This window comes from Bombus vancouverensis, chromosome 9, assembly GCF_051014615.1.
Source record: "Bombus vancouverensis nearcticus chromosome 9, iyBomVanc1_principal, whole genome shotgun sequence".
NCBI lineage: Eukaryota > Metazoa > Arthropoda > Insecta > Hymenoptera > Apidae > Bombus > Bombus vancouverensis.
Window position 1 is genome coordinate 13925553 of NC_134919.1, and position 16138 is coordinate 13941690.

At 40.6% G+C, this 16138-nt stretch overlaps 1 protein-coding gene across 1 annotated transcript in view; it reads right to left on the bottom strand.

The window, feature by feature from the left end:
• Positions 1–6986, bottom strand: part of LOC117163539 (cell adhesion molecule 3) — a 45277-nt gene extending 38291 nt beyond the window's left edge. The window contains exon 1 of the mRNA XM_033345891.2: positions 6179–6986. The gene's annotated coding sequence lies outside the window, so the exon portion shown is untranslated. The remainder of the gene's footprint in view (positions 1–6178) is intronic.
• Positions 6987–16138: the final 9152 nt, after the last annotated feature.

A 16138-nucleotide genomic window follows, 5' to 3' on the forward strand; every position in this document is an offset into this window, starting at 1 on the left:
GCAACAGTACAAGTTCGAGGGAGACTTTAAATTTCTTTGACAATGAATTGGGAAGAGATGAATAAGTTGGAAAGGAACTTCGAGATTCGTTCAGATATCGGCTTGAAAACAAGGAAATAAAAGAGGTTCTGCAATGCGGGTTAAGATCGCCGCTTTGTTTAAAAGGAGAATCGCATCGATGCATCGAGAAAAGTGGTAGCCGTCGGCGTGAATATCGTTCCCTCGATATTCATCGCGTCGAACTTGACTTCATAGCGACGTATTGTAGTGACTTTTTTGTTTCGAAATTCTTTCTTCCGTGTGTTCTATATTCGTCCCTTCTTGGGTAAGTCTCGCAGAATGAATTGGCGAAAAGTGGTTCTCCCTCTATGGGAGGGAAGTGGGAAATTTGGTTCTCCCTCTGATGTAATTATACCCGGATCGAAGTTGGAAATAAATTTGCCCGTGACGTCAATGCCAGAAAATCTTTTGTATTCCATTGATGAAAATAAAGCTGAGAACAAAGGTGCTCGTTAAGAGTAACAATTTTTTTATTCGCAGAAAGGTTGAACAATCAAGCTATAAAGGATTCAATTTCAAACCAACGTCACAGAGGAGAGTTACCGCTAGTTTACAGTCGTTTTAACGAGCAGTTTCGTTTTCGCGTCGTGTCATAAAATTATTATCAACGTCGGACATTGCGAACAAAGATAATCTATCGTAATTAAGAGGTGGCCACTTTCTAGGACTTGTCACTGTGATTTCGTTAGTCGTTATTAACGTTGCTGCCAATTTCAACTGTCCAGACACAATAAATTCTTGGCCATTTAATCTTCGCTTATACTTGATTCGCGTGCAAATTCTCGCTTACATGTAGATCTTTGTTTTCCAACGTGCAATTTGGTTGCGATAATAACGATATTCTTGAGGCAATTTTTACAGCTTTTATCGTCCGTAATCCCATTAAAATAACAACGAATGAACTACGAAATGTTACGATCTCTGCATATTCCTATTCGTTCAAGCATTTTATTTCTTTTTTTTTTTTAATCGCCCAGCTTTATCGAAGCAAAGCAAGTCGTGCGAGACCAATATGCGCAATGTTTTTTAAAGCCGCGAAATGCTTTCTACTCCAGACGGAATTACCATTTCCTTTTCCCTTTGTATATCTGCTTCTGTAAATATTTATTATGTACATTTATGCACTGTTAAATTTAGATTACGATTGTTTTTCAACACTGTAGATGCACACAACAAAGGCACAGGTTTGTCGACGTAGAAAGTCGAATAGAAGAGATTTCGAGTGCCCGGTATACTACGTGCAGAAACTCGTGCGCAAAGCGCCACTTAACAAGTAAGATTACTGCTAATACAAAGGATAAAGGTGACGTTTATGAACGAGTAAATTCGCCCATACAATAAACTAATAAACCACATGAAGAGAATGACGGAAATAGAGGTAATAGCGGCGGTCGTGTCACCTAACGACACTGCTCTTGTCTTTGAATAATGAAGCGTCTTTGGCTCGCGAGCCAAGAACACGCAGCCCAATTGCACCCGTAGAGTCTAGGTAAGTATATCGCGAGCGATAAGTATCAAAAATACGTTATTTGTAGCCGATTCATTGGATCAAGCGCTTTGAACATAGAACGTTCGAATGTCTCTCGTTCTACCGCTATCGCTTTTTATCTTTTCTCAAAGTTAAAGTTCCTCTTTGCATAATATCATCTACCACCTCTATTTTTTTACCATTTTTCATCGCTTTATTTCAAATTGTTACACCGTTGTTATTTACATCTTTGTTTCGTCGTGTTGTATATCTTACTTGCATCGTGGTTTTCTGCGTCACTTTCATTTATTACAATCGTTGTACGACCTTTATTACCGTTACACCTTTTGTTCCGCCCAAGACCGTAGGTAACAACGATCCGTAGTTCGTTAGCTGGACTCGAACTTTCCCCTAATTATCAAAGAGCACTCGAGAAGAAACACCGAGCGGAGGAGTCGGTACCGCGACAGATGCAATTATAGTTAGTTACGGGAACTAATCTACTGCAGCTGCTTGTACTTCGTCATCGAGACTTTGTAATGTAATTTAGGTATGCTTGTCAAATCTATGGTTGATTTGTTCCGGGAAACGGGGTGGGCCGAATTAAAGAAAGTTGCTAGGGATAAAGCGGATGTAGAATAATTACTCGACCACTTCCTAGATTAACCGCGATGTAGAACAAAGAATTTTTTCCTATGAAATTTATGATGCGTCCAGTAGTCAGAAGCTTATCTAAACCGACAGGAAGTAATTTATTCGGCGAATGGAGCGACGTATTATATCGTTAAATGCAACATATTGCTGTACGATGCACTAATTACCTTTCAACATAGTTATATCGTGACACGGTTAACGATGCGTTTATAATAAATGAGTTAATGCGAAAGTAGCGCACAACGTAATAGTTCACGCGAAATCAATGTGCGCAGAGTAACGGTTTAATAAATTAACGTCGACGAGCCACTTGTGATTTAAATTTAAGCATCGAACGTTTTACCGAATCCCTCGATGGCGCCACTTTTTATCAATATTTCTGACAATGGGCCAATAATTTTTGTATCTTTATTTCTACGCGCACACAGATCATTTAACGTAGATTAACAATGTCAGGTTTTATTAAACCGTGTACGTACGTCACCACTTGCCGTGTACGATGGCAAACATATTCTTGCGATATTGCTCGCATTTTCGATATATTATTGTAGGTTAATTGATTTAAATTTACATACATATTCAAATGCACTCGCGAAAGTGATACCGAGCATCCTCTTCTATCTATGACCTAATTCGAAAGTTGACCTGATGTCGGTGTGGCGTGGCATGGCGCGACATTACCAAAGGGTTTAGCCGCCGCGTCTCTGTATTTTTCCATTATCAGGGATTTCTCCGGCGGCTGTATATCCGAACACTATTACTATTAATAGAGAATAATTTTTATCCGGCGCGGCGCGGCGCCTCGATACGCCTCGCGCATGTTACAGCGGGCAAAATAAAACGCAAAGCTCGCTTGATTATTCCGGCTCATGTGTACATTCCAATCTATACGTATGTACATATTGCGCGTATCTACGTTTTCAGAAAGCCACCGCGGCATCTGTGTCCAATTACACGACCAGCCGAATATCCACAAAACCGGATAAAACTCGGTGACCTATTAGGAATAACGTAATTCCATACGTCCGACAAGTTTTCTGGCAAAAAAAGGGGGAAACACGACGATATCAGTGTTCAACCGTAATTTTCGTAAGGTATGTATAAAAAAAGAAAAGCCATTAGAAAAATTCCTGTCAGCCGATCTCCATTAGATGGCTACGCTGGCTGCTAGTATTTTCATAGATGAAAGAAGAGCCGACCGAAGGGAATCATCTATCATTATCGGCTCTCAGGTGTCAACGTCGGATGAAATCGAATTTTTTGTTACGATCGACACCTCCGGATCGCGTTCTCGTGACAAAACAGCACTCACGATCAGAACCAAAAAGAAAATGAAAAACATCGTCTTTTTATTACACCTCTTTAACAAATGGCCCTGCCGGTCGAGTCATTCACGACGAAAACATTTTTCTAATGGAAACTTTAACCTTCTTATCGACGAAGTCTTTCGGACGACATTTATCCACGAGGTTCCTTCTTCCTTCTTCCTTCTTTTTGCGGAAATCCCGATGAAACCACAGATAAATGAAATGGCAATTAACAACGTGACCAAATGCATAGGACGATCGGCTTGCTGAATGAAGCAGCAGCCTACGTGATTCTCTTCTCTAATAGCAATCAAAGTAATTAATTATCCAACGTCCATCGCTTTCTCCCTCAATCTCGTCGACACGAGTTCCGACATCGACATCATCGGAGATGACTAAGTATCCCTTTTCCTTCCTTTTATTCCGTCATCTCGCTTTTCACATTGCTTTCGCAAAATTTTACGTATCATCTATTATATTAATTTCATTTGGACGTAGTTACGTTGCAAAATTTCGTACGATTATTATTCGGCCGATAATAATACAGAAGTGGCAATTATTAAACGTGCCAGCAATTTCTACATTTAATTAATACGTTAATTGCATGCTAGCCACACGATATCAGTTATTGTCATTTCGTTGACAACTTCATTTAAATTGTTCGATGAATTTTTCCGAATGAAAGAGCAACGAACCAACCTTTACCAAAACGTTTCTACAGTAATAGCTACATTAATATTGCATAGCACAGGAATGCAGTAATTAACGAACAATTATTCAGAGCGATGTATGTACATTCATTAATACGATCGATCGTCGATACGTTGATTATTCAACGCTGTAAAAATCAAGTATCAAAAAGGGAAATATTTTATGTCCCGTAACATAAGTCAAACGATAGAATCAATGTTAAAATATCTCTCTCAGCGTTAAAAAATTTTTACACCATGAAAGCAGTCATAGATAGGGTATTAATATTCTCGCAGAAGCGATGATCTAATAAAACGAACGACCTCATCCGACCAATACGAAATAGTTTTGTGTTTATTAATTAAATTCCACGGCAATGCACGCGCGAAGAAAATCGTATTTGCATAATTATTCGAACGACAAAAGTTCAGATAGGCAAACGATAAAAATCCTCGATGATTGATCGATTCTGAAGTGGCCGTACACCGATCGGCCTAATCCGTTCTTTAGCTATTGCACGAACCAGTACATAGCACGAAACAGTATCTCCAATGTTCGCCAACGTGGACATAGCATGTATTTCGAAGTAATCTGACCTGGCCGATCGATAAAAAGCAATTGCCAAAATTATACTTCAGGAATGAAGATGAATCGTTGTTACTCAAAATCTTCTCTATGTGGTTGTCGTTTTTCTTCGAAAATTATAATACCGGCGATGCTGCGGAATGCCGCTATCAAATGAATCTTTCCCTTAGAAACTGCCAACTCCCCTCTCCAATTACTTCAACGAAGAATTACGGCAACATTTCGTACGAAATTGTATCGTGAGTGTTCCTCCTAACGTTTCACGGTAATTGCGGCGGCAGGACCCGAAATTATAGTATTTATCGGCCATGGTGAAATAAAATCGACCATTACGGAAAGCACATCGCCATGTAAGCACAATACGACGTACGAAATACCGTTTCAATTTCAATTAAATCGGGCACTAAATGCACAGAATGTCACTCATTTAATCCCAGCGAGAAAGAAGACGCACGATGCCTGCTGATATCGATATCAACGTTGATGGACACTGTTGCACGATGCGAAAAATAAAAACAATTATCTCTCGACGCGTTATCAATTTTTCTGCATTTTTAACGAAATCGTTGAAACCTCGATTTTATATTTTTGACGTGACGCAAATATTGTCCATCGCTGGAAAATTGCAAGAGCTCGCAAGCAAGTCGTTTTTCCACATTTTTCGTTTTTCGAATTTTCGTCAATTTCGTCGTTAAAGAAATTCCCTTGGATATTTATATGCGTAAATTTCCAAAAGTTCTGCTTATTCGGCGAATAGGACGAATTGCTTATTCAGCGCGAAAATTCGCGCAGAATCTCTGATAACTTGCCTTATGTTTTCTATGTAGAAACGTTATCTCCGTTTCTCTAGTTGTGCTTTAGTATCCTAGCCTGGAGCGGGGTTTCGAAATTAAATTACAAAACCAACGAGCTTAACCCATGCATCGATGCTCCGTGTGCAGTACACGTTCTACTAGGTAATATAGCAATTTCATTGTTAAACGGAAAACAAAGTTATCTAATTAGTTTCAATGTATGCCTGTATTACATAATGCATTTGCACGAGTTAGCCGCGCGTATAAGTATCCATGGTATATTCGCTTTATAACTAACGTATTACGAACCTATTACGTGCGTATACCCTTGTACATAACTACTCAGCTAAGTTGTTCGTATCGCGATACGATTTCAATCTCCTTTGGATAAAATCTCTTAAATCAATTCCTGTCCTCTCGAGGAAATAGCTGTCATTTGAATTGTGTTAAAGGGTTTCCATTTCAACGATCTATCAAACTGTCGAATATACTTAACAAATTATCAACGTGTTGCGACGCTTTCATCGCCGATTCTCCTAATTCGAATATAACAAGGAACATCAAATTACAAGTATAAGTATAATAGTATTCGGTTGAATTAGAAATAGAAAAAGAGATACCTGGATTATCTTGCTCGTTGGTAACGTGTAAGATCCAAAAAGCAACGAGATGCAGTCTTACAAGAGGCCGATCGAAGTTACGTACACTTTTTCGCGTCATTCACTGCAGTGGCGGTAACACGTTGCAGTACTCTTGTGGCAAGGTTTAGGCCACTTGTATCACAGCACTGTTTCGTTGGGCAAAAAAGCGCATCGGTGCCGTGTAAAACCATAAAACTTGATCCTCGACCGGAAAGATTTCGACAAAATTCCGCAACCACCTTAGTCCACTAGCACTTTCTTCCCGCGAAAGTTCACCTCGATCCGCGCATCGTGTCAAACAATTGCCAACGTTCGCTGACGGTGGCTACGCTCTTCAGAATCACGAGTTCAAGGAAAAGCAAGCTCCTGTACTTCGTAACGGATATCTGTTCCCAAAGTCCTCGACCTTTCCATCTGGATTCTCATCTTCACATAATACCTCCTAAGAAACTCGTAACTGTTACAGGAACACTTTCGAAGAAACGATAAAGAGTATCTCGCTACGTGTGAGAATACAGCGGACGACAGAGAACACCTAGCACTATCGAATCGAAACTTTTCCTTAATGTCTGTGCACTCGAAGCAAACTTTCGACTGGCTGTTTCGCGTAAGATGATGGAAAAGGACGAGCGCGGAACTGGAGATCCCGCGTTCGAGTGTACCGCGATCACGTACAACGCTCGACGCGTCGATGAATGCGCGAAAGCGAGGAGACGCGAGCAAAGGAGAAGTCGAAAGGACAGTGCGCGGCAAATGGAGTCGAACGATCGCGATACACGAGCGGCGCGTCGTGTTGTTGGCAAGCGACTAACCCCCTGACGGCGTCCTGCACCCCCGGACACCGCGCATGCCTCCTACCTTAAAGAACTCACCCACCCCTCTTCTCAGTGCCGCCCCAAAACCACGGTGACTTCATCTTTTTTGACGAGATGCCTGTGAAACCCCTCCTCTCTATGCTCTCTTTATCCGCCCTTCTTCTCTCTCCTTTCCTCTGCCTTCGACTTCCTTTTATAATTTTTTTTTACCTTTTTCTCCTTTTACCCTCTCGTTTGGACCTTTCTCTTCTTTATATTGTCCGTCCTTTTTCTGCATCCTCTTTTTTGCCTCGTTTCAACGAGGTGCCGCTATTTCTCTTCGACTAGAATTCTCGATGTTGATATCGGCGTTATTGCTTATTTCGTGCTTGATCGTTACTCGCCCTATAAAAAAGGGACCATTAGAAAACAAAGTGACGGGTGTCACTATCAAACTCTTGTCCTACCTTTCTGTTATTTTAGGATATAAGTGACATCGTTAAAAATTCTTCCGACAACGGAAAGTCTTGCAGCGAGAGAAAAGTCGCAGTAAAAGTCGAAGTTTAAGACGATAGAAATGGCTAGCAATCGTAAGCGCTGTCCTGGTAACGTTCGGTGTACACGAAATTGCTTCAACAGGTACAAATGATGGCGACGTTATCCAGCAAAATATTGCACTTTTTCATTCGAAATATGCACCTATATAGCTCCATATCGCGTGGCATAACCAACGTTACACAAATTATTCTTTGCTTCTTTCTCAAACCACATTTTGGAATATTCTACGCGAACGTTGCTCGCTCATCAAAAAAAAAAAAAAAAAAAAAAAACACGCATAAACATTTCCTTGGAAAAGGCACATGGAGTTTTTCCTCGAATCGAGTGAATCATAACAGAGAGTAGATCGCATGGTAAGTTACACCCTACCAGCATAAACGCAAAAAAGGGTTTCGTAACAACATTAACAAATAAATCGAAGAAAATGTTTCAGAAGAATTTTTATATACTCTGGCCGAGTATTCTGTTATCTTTTCACAATGACAAAATTCAAGAATTATAACAAATCAGTAAAGGCAATGTTACGCCATGCGGCTTGCCATAGATCATATTCTTAACTGTCGGTCGCGGCACTATAATGTCGCGGACGGATCGTCGCGGCTGCCCGGCAAACAAACATTGTAGTGGCAAGCGCATGGTTCATTAAGCAGAGCGACCTCCAGAAACGTCGATTCGTGGCCGTTATTTTATCTGGCGTAAAAGAGTGTGGCGTGATCCGAACGTAGTGGGGGTCGCCTTCCAGAAAAAACCAACAAATCGAAGGGCGGGCAGAACGTTTCGAGAAGCCAAACAGTCAATACATATCTTATATCGCGCATTACGTAGTTACATTTCTTTTGTTGTTCCATTTATATCTTTCTAGTTAATAAGTTGTTGAAATAAACGTTAATTTATTAGTGTTAATACAGTGCTATATTCATTAAACCACCTCTGTTATCCTAAACGAAACAGGGGAACGACTATTTCGCGGCGTCGATTAACATGATCGTAGCGAGAATTTACAACTCTCGTTGACGTGCTATCTCGCGATCACGTCTCTCCGCGAACGGTCGTAACAGGCAACGTTTCCTTTGGTTTCGATTAAATTACAAGAATATCAACGATAATAAACAATAATCAAGAAATCTATATTATAATTAAACGAGTCGAAGCCACTGAAACGATTCATCGGAGGGAAATATGATATAATACAAACAAATCGAATTTGAATATCCACGCACCAATTCCTTTTTTTTTTCTTTTTCGATTCGTAGTCTTCAAAGGAAAGGATCAAAGCGAATAAAACTAATGGAACACGCTATAAATTATAAAAAAATAGTATCGGTCGCGCGTCAGATTTTGGTGGAAAAACACCGATATTTATAATATACGATCGAGATTTGATACGACGATCTTTCTCATCGTGTAGCAGAGATAGTGTGCGTACCAGATAACAATTTTTAAATGGTTTATGCGTTTGCAAAACGTTGTTCGCTAGAATATTTTTATTAACCTTATTCGTTATTTAGGGTAAGCTTTAACCGTTGCTAAAAACAGAAATGAATAAATTTGTACGTTCTAAATATCGTACTCGATTTTATTCGAAACTAAAAGCAGCACGCATAATAATAATTTCGTAAAAGTTACTGCACCGTAGAAAAATATTCCATGGTTACGCATCAGCAATTTACTAAAGTGTTCAAAATACGCGTGTTTAACTTGAAACATTTCCTCCTTTGAAATAGGAAAAATATAAATTCATTAATATTCGGCTTATCTGGCGCGAGAAAAATACCAGAAATAAAACAATGAATCGAACGAACGAGCAAACCTTTTTACATTTCATTCGTATTGGACGTTTTTACGAGGTTTGATTTTACTAAGTATGTAAAACGAGAGAGTAAACTCGACAGGGAAAGGCTCGATCTAAAGATTAAAACGAGGCGAGAAGTATTAATTCAAGAATCTTCAAGATCGGTTTATTAAAGTCGCGTTCCATTGAATCGACGCTGGACGAATAATCGAGCGGACAAAGAAACCACGAGTACTTATTCAGACATCTTTTTCTTCATTCTTTGCGAAGAAGCTATTGATTTACCCACACAGCAGGTGCCCGCTTCTTCTCACGCTTTTCATTTCTGTCCCACGGTTTCTCACCCCGCTCCCCTCCCCCGAACCACTATTCGCTTTGAGAGCTTCCATAATTTTTCATCTCGAAATGATAACAATGCCATTCGTTAAACCACTCTTTACATAAAATTGTCGCCTATCTATTGTACTTTTACTCTTTAGTCGGTTACCTGGTGGCCGGTGTATTTAATGGTTCTTGTCGCCGAAGCTTTGTCCTCGCCAAGATCCGGGGTTGTCTCGTTATTATCGCAACGATGACAATCGCGTGCCGAGTTGCTGAAATAAATCTTTCTAGAGATTTCGATGCGTTTCCTCGAGACTTCCTTCTCATCCTCTGATCACTCCCACCTAACTCGTTAACCCAGGAACGAATAACGTCTAATGCGATTAAGGGCAGATACGCGATAATCAATTCGATCGGCTCGACGAATTTTCGTGCCAACGACAGAGCAAGAGAGGGATAAACTCTGCCAACGAGAACTTTTCAATCTGTCCTCGCACTGCTGCTAAGGATAAGAGGATCCTGTAAGGCGGACGATTCGTTTTACTCCGTTTCTTGTCGGTTCTTGGTCTCCCACCCACGAGAGATTTGGTCGGTGTCGTGACAAAGTAAAGAGGATAAATCACCCCATGGCATTCACCTTAACGATAGTAAACGCGCTCGTTTGCCAAATCCAAAAGCTTCTGGAGCAGGTGCTATCGACTATTTTCGGTTAAATAAAGGAAGAAAAGACCTAGTGCGCGTCCATGATCGTCGTTGGAGTTATATCGCATCCCGTCAAAGTTCAGCCAACCTCGAGCAAAGACGTAGTGATAGTTCACAATCCGGTTGTTTCTTCTCGAGAGTCGAAGGAGTAAAAGCAAGGAGGATCGCGAGAAACACTTTTTACTACATTCGTGCGAGTGTAAACCAAACACGTACCCCTTTCGCTTCGGTTATTGCCGTGATAAGTTCCGGTACTACCGAACAACTTTTCCGTTATACCGGCGTTTTCTTTTCTCTTCCTAAAAGCTTTAAGCGTTCGCCGGAACTTTATTTGTCACTCGAGACAATTGCCACGTGTTTGAATGGAAATGGCTGTTACGTCGCGTAACACTCTACCTAGACCAGGCCACACACCGCGGGCAAGATGGCAACCAGATGTCTTTGGATACTTACTGCGTACTCTCAGTAGTCTCAAGTACCCTCCATAAATCTCAGAAATTTCCTAGTCGAGGTCCTTCAAACCGAACAAACATTTGTTTTCCAAATCATTTCTAAAGACCATTGTCTACTACGGCTTGACAAGGGAAAGTTAGTTTTTCTAACGTACGATGCAACTTTCCTCCTACTAACCACTTTCTATCGAGGGCGGCTAAGACCCTTCCTAGTCCACCAACCTTCGTTTAACCAATTAACAACGAAGCCTATTTCCCTCACTCTCTTAGCCAAAATCGTCACCAACAAATCCGATGGTCCCGTGCGCTAGACACACCCATCCTTAGCTTTCCTCCGCCACAGCATCGTCTCCGAACATCACTGATTTTCTATCCTTCGAACAGTCAACATCCTTCGACCGGATTTACACCCGAAGATCAGTCACTCACTCATCTTATACACACGCACCAGCGTAACTATCTTCCTTACAAGTTGTTAGAATAAACGGTGATTTATACTTACTGTACAGTGTTACATTCATTTTGTGTTACACCGAAGTTGTTGGATTGTGAAAACATATAATAACCTGTTAGTAGCAGCGTTATCTTCGATTTAACTACCCTTATTATCCCAAAAGAAATAAGGGATCGAACGATTCGCGGCGTCGATTAGCAAATCGTAACGGGAATTTACGACTCCCGTTGGCGCGCTTCGAGATCGTGTCTCCCCGCGAACGTGCGAAAACAATGGCAACAAGGTTTGGTTTTCGATGCTTCCTTTTCTAATCTATCGTCGGTCGTTTATGTAGTTACACTAACAACGTATTTCGATTACGTATTTCGACGATAAGTATAATTTTTGATTTTAATAAACCGGACAATCTGTTTTCCTTTCGACGTTTTCTACGCGGAAGCAACGTGTTAAATCCATGACAAAATTACGATCCGTGTCTGCTCGTCGTGAGACGCTTATCGGCTCGTGTTTGAGAAATACCTAAAGAAACTTTTCCCCACTATCTTGTTGACTTTTAATTGACTCTCCAGCAGGCGTGATCGTTTCAACGAAAGTTTTCAGAGCTGTGACTAAGTAAAATTACGTGGACAACATTACAGTCCACTTACTTTTTGATTTCAGCGTAATTAGCGTTTACCGCAACTTCGTCCAGCTAATTTAATTCAGTTAACATACAAATAACATAATAAAATAATATAAAAATAGATAAAACCAATCGTACAAGGTCACAGAGTAACGTGGCAAAAGAGAAAGTAAAACAGAAAAGTAATAAATAAGTTAATAACAAAAAAGAAGTAGAAGAAGAGTTACAGTTCGATGAATTAGGTAGCACACGGTCCAGAAAAGAGAAAATAGGTAGTAAATGCATGAGGATCAAAAAGAAGCGGATGATGCGAGTCGGAATATAAACGTGGACATTTAAGCGATATATGTGTAGCAATGTTTCTTTGACGCCGTTGAAGTATTTTCGGAACGTATTTAAATCAGATGACAGCGTTTATACACACAAGCCTTTAAATGAGACATCGTGGATTAAAATTAACGAGTTCATGAACGTCACCGGTCGCACCGCTTTCGCTTAAACCTACTCGTGTAACGTTTAACAAAACTACGTAATAGCTGGTGAATTTCCACATATTCCTGTATATCGAGAAAAGTTGAAAAGTGTTCGAATGATAGAACCGGGGATAACAAAACAGTTGTGGTCGGAAAGCTGGCAGAGTCGCTGCACAAAGGGGAAGCTTCGATGCCATATAATTACAGGAATCGAAAAGTTGGTATCCACAGCCAGGATATCCTGTGGATAATTCAAATTCCTCGAAAACTTAACGGATATTCTACGCGAGTATCTCGCGGTAGAAGCTGCTGCAAATTCCTCCAGTACGAAATTGCTGCAACTACTCAGCCCTAAGGCTTGACAGTTAATGCGAAGCGCGGAGTTTAGCTTGAAGGATTTCGAATTACAATGGTTGTGAGTATCGTCAGAGACCACCGAGCGCGACGCGTGATTAAATATTACAACCGCATTTTAAATTAGCCTCTTGCTTCTTTTCCGTGCGATGGATATGTAGGAGGTTGAATGATGAGATTACTAGTAGGTGAAATCGTTAATGTATTTAAAATTGTCAGTACAATGTCCTAATCGCGAAACGGTGTGTATAAAGTCGTTTGGTCGCAGTTTATAATAATCCGTTTGCGATCGCGTCCGTTTATTTATAATAGTCGGGGGGAAGTCGGAAGATTCAAATTTGTCTTTGTTTTACGGTTACATGTAGCGGCGACGTTGTTTTGCTCGGAGTTTGTTTATTCTTACATTATACGTAACCTAACGAACTTTATACTCCGAAGCAAAACAACAACATGATTTGAATCGAATTCTAACTCTTGTGCCGCTACAGATATTTTACGACCGCGAACATTCCAACTCACGTGCGAAATTTAATTCATCATATCAGTGTCTTGCCCTCTATATGCACCGATAGAAGATCGTACGTTGGCACGGTAGGGTTGAATCACGTTGTACGAAACGAGACACTAGCATGTGAAAATCGAAAGGGAAACCGTATCGTTGGGTCTGTGTAGTGGTAGCGGCTCTCGACAGGACAGAAAGGAAGGGTGAAACGCCTAGAGACTGTACAGTCGCAAATTTCGACACTAGCAAATTACGCTAACCATTCGTATCCCTTGCATTGTTGGTGGGTTAATACGAGACGTCTAGTCCCCATCGTCGTCTCCACCCTCGTGCACAACTTCAGATTACAATGGTAGCGCGGCAACCTCGTGGTAGACGTACAGTTGCGCGATTTGTCCCTACATTACGTTGAGAAGCGTTTCTACCAGGCTTTCGTACATACGCATATACCGAAACGTTCGCATTGCCATACCACACTCCCTTAATCGTATTTGTACGTATAGTACTCGCGTATTTATCCTTCTTTTTAAAGGAATTTTGCAAAACCAATTCATCGTGCAATTGTATTTCATCGAAGGGAATCTAGCGTGTTTGAAATATGTTGTGGAACTTTTTGCTGAGGGAAATGTTACGAGCTAATGTATATAATGTATAAATTCGTATATAAAAGATAAAGAATAAGGTTGCTTCTCTTGGTAACAAGCACGGATACCGGATCAGTGAATGGCGTTGCGCGTGTTACACCAGAGGATGGAATTTAAAATAGAGAGAATAAGGAAGAAGTATCGTTAAAGAAGAATGATTGGGAGAGCAAACGATAAAATAAACGTAACAAAGCTTCTTCGGTGGACCCATGATTTCGACCTCGTTTTCGTATTCAGAAGACATCGATGAAAAATTTCATCTGCTTAGCTTTGATCGATCTTCCACGGCACGTCGTCGGATGGAAGCCATTCTTTATCATATCCGTGTCTTTGTATCAAAGCGAAACGAAGGTGATCGTTTCGTGATCGAACCCGCGCGAATCAGATACGCGTTTATATCCCTGCGTCATCCACATTTCTATGATTCCTCTACGAAATAGAACAGAAGTGTCACCCGGATGGACAAATCTTTACTTCTGTATCCGCTCCGTAGAAAATAGTTTGATTTCCCGTATTTTCGGCGGATAAAATATTAGAAAAGAAGAATTCTCCTTTTTCGCGATAGGGGATGATGTACTAGGACAAGAATGAAGGAGAATATTCGTTTCACGTACAGACGCTGCTTGTTTAAAGGTACGTAATATATTATTCGGAAATGCGATTAGGCTGTCCTAATCCGTGGAACACGTGGCTCGAGATTGCGTGGAACGCAGAGATTGGTTAATACCGAGACCGTAACCCCGGCAGCGGAATATTTATGTGTTTCAGAGGGGTAACCAAGGGGTAACTGTGAGATAGCCAGAGACAAAAATACCCGAGCCTGCGACTGGTCAGACATCGTAAACACAAATTTATTAACGGGTCTGCAACAGTCGGAAAAACGAGCCCGCTCGAGACACAGCGAGGTCATTTTTCCATTTATCAGGATTAAGGATCTGGCTCGGGAATGACTCGGTCGTAACATTTCGCGGAAAATTAGCAAAAATAAAGAGTGTCACCAGTTCCACCTGATGGCAACTGGTGTTAGAGGTGTCGAGCATGCGATTCATTTAAAGAGAAACGTCATTCGCTTCATAAATGTCACGATTAAGTTAGATAAAGTATCGAATCATAAATCCATTCGTGTCACAGATCTTCCTTTCGCTCGTTCATCAATGCTCGTCATCGATATTGTCCAACGAATTGATTTTCCATATTAATACATCGCGGAACAATGGTCATTATTACGGTCATTCTATATTCGAAAATCTCTGCGCTCGATTTCGATAACTTTTATAGGACTGTCCCTGCAAAGGGACCGCGAATAATTCAAAAATCAGTACAAGTCACTCGAGTATCGTATTGTATTTCCGTTGAATTTCCATGGAATTGTATCGTATTTCCAAAATGCAAGGTAATGCAGTTACCCTACCAATACTGCAACACTCTGTGCATTAACGTCGATGCAAATTAGCTGCAGCAAAAAGCTAACTGAACTATACGATATCGAAGATGTACATGTCTGTGATCGTTTTGACAAAAGTTCGTTGTTTCGCTGGTACATATCGGAAAGTAATACGAGGATGATGACACTTAAAACATATATATTTCGTTCTGGTAAGGGACGGCGAAGTTACGAATCGTAACACCGTTTGGCTGGCTCTTTGAAATACGGAGACTTCTACGACGCCACGGATTCTCTATGTCGATGAAATCGTTACATAAAACAGACGTTACCGAACCGTATACAGAGCTCGAGAGACGAAATCGTCGCTCCTTCGAACGAAGCGTTCGAGTATTCGTTTAAATAAATCGATATCAGTTGCAATCTTAATTTCCCCGAAGTCAAAGTTCCCCTACAGAAATTGTTTATGAGATGTACATCATCCGTATCTAGTTCATTATCAAAGAAATAAATAATTCCTTCCAACGAGAAAAAGCTTGATCGAAAAAAGCTTCAAAGACCCAAGTTTCATCGACCTTGTTTCTATAAAAGACAATTGCGGTCGAGTATAAGCCAGTTCTTGCCTTGTAATCGTAGAATCCGCTACCTATCATTAGCCTTCTCTAGGCGAGTTAGGGACACGTATAAGTTTGTCATTTATCACGTACGACTCAATGATAACGGTTTCTCTCGCCGTAGTTACACGCGTAATGCATTTTCATAAAGAAAGTCTGTAAAATTACCGATCTGAAAACAGCGTAAACGTGATTTGGAATGGAGGATTTATTAAAAATATGTTTGCCGAAAAAATGTTGAAATTTGTTGCTTTAAAGTTTTGCTGCTTCTCT